We start from the raw sequence: 5,333 nt of genomic DNA on the forward strand, positions 1-5,333 counted from the left end.
TGCATGTGTCTAATATGATAAACCCATAAGGACTTTACCTAGAACTATTGTATCTTGTATCCTTGTTTACCCTGGGGTTATGCATATGGGTAGTTTGCTTAGTCTGCAATCACCAAACTGTATAATACTAATACTGATTAATGATTATGGAATCAATATTATAATGATGCTTTCTAGCAACATGGATATCAGGGGGCTAGAGCATTGGGCCTTTTTGGGTGCTCTAGTCTGCCCTCCGTAAGGACTGAATCTTAAAGCGGCAACCCAGGACTTACAGTACAACCATGAGAATCACATGGCTCTGATCTTAATCAAGTATCTAGTATGTCTCTAGCTTGTTAGTGGTTACCGAAAGGCGCAAGAGGGGGGTGCCTCGTGGTGTATAGTTTTGCCCCTACCTTGGTGTGTACAGTGCCGCGACCACATGTGCCTCTTGGAGGAGGTCTCTATGCACACTTGCCACTGAAACCTCGCGGCCACTAACTAGTTAGGGTGTCTAGTGAAAGGTTACGTAGTGATCCCTGCCGACTTACCTTGGAAGTGAGTCAAGAGGTTGGCCCCCTCAGGCAAAGGGCAATCACGACTCATGGGTAAAGATGTACACACTCTGCAGAGTTATAAAAACTGATATATCAGCCGTGCTCTCGGTCAAGAGCGACCTGGATCCTTTTCGAGATAGATGGTTCAATGGATGGTTTGGGTTGATGATTAATTTTGATGATATTTATAGTTGTCACCTTGGGAGCTTAAGCATAACCTAGCAACATAGGTCTAATAATAAAATATGACCAACTAAAAATGCTTATCGCAGTCAAACCAAGTCAAGCCTTTTGAGCCTTGCATCCCCTCATGTTATACTTGTTGAGTATGGTGCGCTCACACTTGCTTTACATTCAACAATCAAAAATCCCGGATGGGTACTAGATGGTGATACAAAGGTGGAGTTCCCTGAGATGTTCCAGGAGTACTAGGCGAGTGTACCCCCAGTCAACCGTCCCTGTGGAAAATGGAGACCCAAAGTGAAGATTAGGATTAGTTTCCGCTATGCTTTATTATGATGTAAGCATTGTTGTAACTATGTTCCGATATATAATAAAGCATTGTTCTTGATATTCTCCATATTTGTCGCTATATGTGTCGTGTGGACATCCTGGGCACACATATAGTTAGCGCTTGGTCTTCCTTGGAAAACCGGGTGCGACAGATTGGTATCAAAGCAATGTTGACTGTAGGACGCTCAGCCTAGTTAGAAATGGATGTTTTTACAAACATATTTTGATAAAAACATATCTTGGCTTCCTCCTCCTTGATATTTTCTAAAAGAAAAACAAAATTGATTGCCGAAACCCCTTCTTTCTCCAAAATCCATGAAGATGCTGGTGAAGTTGAAGATTCTACATCAATAATAAACATCATCACCAAAGTTCAGTGGTTCAAGCTCGTCTATCCTAATGCCTTTAGGATGTTGTTATCCCTGAGCGCTTTTACGTTAGCAATGATGCTAAGGTGAGTGATAGTATGCTTTCATAAGGACCCTATCATGTTAGTGTGCTTTAACTAGGTTGATTGTTTTGTCATGATGAACTTGTATGATTTGGCTCTTTGTAATGAGTGTAGCTTCAGTGAATCTCGGGGCGAGATTCCTGTTAAGGGGGGTAGAGTTGTCACACCCCAAAATTCTAACTTTGGGACATGACTTAGAAAACACTAAAAACAAAGACAAAGAATTTTTTTTATAAAATGTTCCAACTTTATTTATGTTGACAACATTTTAGATAGTGAAAAATGTGGGTTTCTAAAACTTTTGTAAATCAACTTAGTGGTTTGTTGCATTCATGCCGTTGCATAGTGTTTATGCTTGAAAAATAAATTTTGTTTGTTTTCAAGATATGCCTTGGGTTTATCCCAACTTCATCTTTCCAAACATCAAACCAATATCTAAAAGTTCTAATCAAATCTTTTGTCCACAAACTAAATCCCTAGCCTAACCCTCTCCCTCTCTCGCTTTCCTCTTCCTTTTTTTGGACTCCTACTTGTTTTTGATCAAGTCCTCCCAACCCCTTAAATCTAAATTATATGACCACCTTGTTTACACAATTCTGCCATCACTTTGATCAAGCCAAGTTCCCTGTCTTGCTTTGGATCAAGTCCAAACCAGCCCAAAACATCCATCTTTCTCTCCCACCTCATGCACGATTCTCTACTTCTCTTTTATGTAAAAAGGAAAATAGAAGCCCTCCTCACATCTATGTGTCGTCATCCCCTTGGACAGCACCTGATCTTTTCCTACATGCACAAACTTCGTCAACTAATTCTTCCTTAATTCCTCCTTTTCAATTCACTAATAATCTTAGGACTGCATATGGAAAGCACCATGCATGGACAGTTAACTTTTGCAGCTACACCAACACTTCCTCTCTTCTCCATGCAAAGATAATTCCTCTATTAATTTCCTTGACTCCATCAAGTATATCTTTATCCCATCTCACCAGTTGTATGTAATGGCAGCCGTGAATCTCTTTCTCTTTTCCTCATGACACCTATCCTTCATGTAAAATAACAGCAGCATTTAACTCTTTAGCCCCTTGATTACTTTGTCTCTTTCATGTGGAGAAATCACCCTTCTCATCTCTATGGCGACTGCTCAATAATTCTTTCTTTTTATTTTTTTTAGACACACTTCACTCCTTCATTTGTTTTCCTTTACTTCCAATGGCATGCAGCCATCTATGCTCTGGCTACCCCCACGTTTACTCCTTTTTCTCTCATGCAAGAGAACAACAACAACTAATTCTTCCCCTTAAATTACAATGGTAACACCTTTGTTTAATCCTCTCCTTTGAGTATCCTTTATCCCATCAGTGTGCATGCAACAGGTAGCCATACATCTTCTCTTCCTCCTCCCTTACTGCCAAGGGCGCCTCTCCCTTCTCCTCCTGCTCAATATTAATGTGCACCCATTCATTCTCCTATTGACTCACCTCTATTATTTCAATTGCTTTACTCCATTGTTTCATTTGCATGCATGCAGAAAATTACAACCAGCAATATCTCCTCCCCCTTGCTGTTTAATCCTCTCCTTTGAGTATCCTTTATCCCATCAGTGTGCATGCAACAGGTAGCCATACATCTTCTCTTCCTCCTCCCTTACTGCCAAGGGCGCCTCTCCCTTCTCCTCCTGCTCAATATTAATGTGCACCCATTCATTCTCCTATTGACTCACCTCTATTATTTCAATTGCTTTACTCCATTGTTTCATTTGCATGCATGCAGAAAATTACAACCAGCAATATCTCCTCCCCCTTGCTCACATGAGCAGGTCATCACTTCTCCTCCCAATGGCGCATCTTCCTTTTCTCTCATGCAGAAAACTGCAGCAAATGTTCCCACTTAATTACCTTTACAAGCCCCTCTTATTCTCCAATGCAACTCTCTAATTGCATGAGTAATGAAGGGCTCATGAAACAGCCATCCATCACCCTTTCTCCCTTATTTCTTTTATGCTCGACACACACAGGAGCTGCCACTCTCTTCCCATGCAAAACAACTACTACAAATAATGCTCTCCTTTGATTCCCATGAGACACACACCTGATTTCAATAGCACCTATTTACTCTATGGGTTTTACTCTCTTCATTTGCATGCATCCATGCAGGAAATAGCAGCCATATATTTTCCTCTTCCTCATGCACAACAACAGCTTTATTTCCTCCTCCATTTCTCCTTCACGCACACTGCAGATGGACAGCCCCTCTTCCCCTCTCCTATGCCACCATTGTCTCACTCTCATGCAGAAATAAAAAGGCAATACATAATGCTCTTCCTTAATCACCTAGCCTCTCTTGACTCCTCTTCAATTGCATGCATACATTCACAGCCATATCTCCTCTCTTTTCCCACGCACAACCAGCAAGACCCTTCTTCAAAACCCTCTTGATAGCACATATTTTTTTTCACTGCCTTTTTATTTCACTTCAATGGCATGGACACATGCAGCTGCAGCAGCTATAAAATCCCCCCTCATCTCCTCCTCTCTCCCTCACGCAAGCACCAGAGAAGGAGCATCCCATCTCCTCCTCTTCCTCCATCAGTTGGGCGCCCCTCCTCCTCTCTTTTCCCCATGGCTGCAGCTCCAACTCTCCCTCCTTTCTCTCCACAAAAAAAAAACAGCAGCCACCGCCTCTTCTCCTTCCATTTCCTTCACCATGGATGGCCACTCCTCTCCCCTCCAAATCCCTCTCCAACCTCTCCATCAAAATGCACTGCCCTCTCAGCAACATTTTTGTTTTGCTGTTGCACGTTTCTTCCCATCATCGGAGTCATGGAATTCTTCACATCTTGCTTGAGGACGCCATGGTGCTGCAGCGCTTCATGGAGGTCACCCCAATGTCTTTTCCCATCTCCCAGAACCTGCAGCAGAAACTCATCGACCGTCATCGCTGCTGCTCTTGTGCAGACCATGGTGAGGTCGCCCTTCCCTCTCCCCTCTGTGATCTTGTTTCATATTCCCCACTCATGCATCTCTTTGATCTATTGTGAGGCATGGATGATCCCCCAAAACGAATATACCACTGCTCCATTGATCGCCAACATTGTCTTCACCTGTCATTGACACTGACCGCTGCCATCACGTTCATCTCCAACTGTTCCTAACCCCAATGCTTGTCTATGATGCTTGCGATCGTTGTTGCTATCGTTAGAAGAGGAGCTCTACAAGGATGATGAAGAAGTTGGAAAAGTTTAAGCAACAGTTGAAGGCAAGTGTAACATGAGTTCCCTTGTTACCTAATAACTATTTAATCACCTCTTCATGTGCATGTGTCTAATATGATAAACCCATAAGGACTTTACCTAGAACTATTGTATCTTGTATCCTTGTTTACCCTGGGGTTATGCATATGGGTAGTTTGCTTAGTCTGCAATCACCAAACTGTATAATACTAATACTGATTAATGATTATGGAATCAATATTATAATGATGCTTTCTAGCAACATGGATATCAGGGGGCTAGAGCATTGGGCCTTTTTGGGTGCTCTAGTCTGCCCTCCGTAAGGACTGAATCTTAAAGCGGCAACCCAGGACTTACAGTACAACCATGAGAATCACATGGCTCTGATCTTAATCAAGTATCTAGTATGTCTCTAGCTTGTTAGTGGTTACCGAAAGGCGCAAGAGGGGGGTGCCTCGTGGTGTATAGTTTTGCCCCTACCTTGGTGTGTACAGTGCCGCGACCACATGTGCCTCTTGGAGGAGGTCTCTATGCACACTTGCCACTGAAACCTCGCGGCCACTAACTAGTTAGGGTGTCTAGTGAAAGGTTATGTAGTGAT

Source organism: Sorghum bicolor, chromosome 5, assembly GCF_000003195.3.
Source record: "Sorghum bicolor cultivar BTx623 chromosome 5, Sorghum_bicolor_NCBIv3, whole genome shotgun sequence".
Lineage (NCBI taxonomy): Eukaryota > Viridiplantae > Streptophyta > Magnoliopsida > Poales > Poaceae > Sorghum > Sorghum bicolor.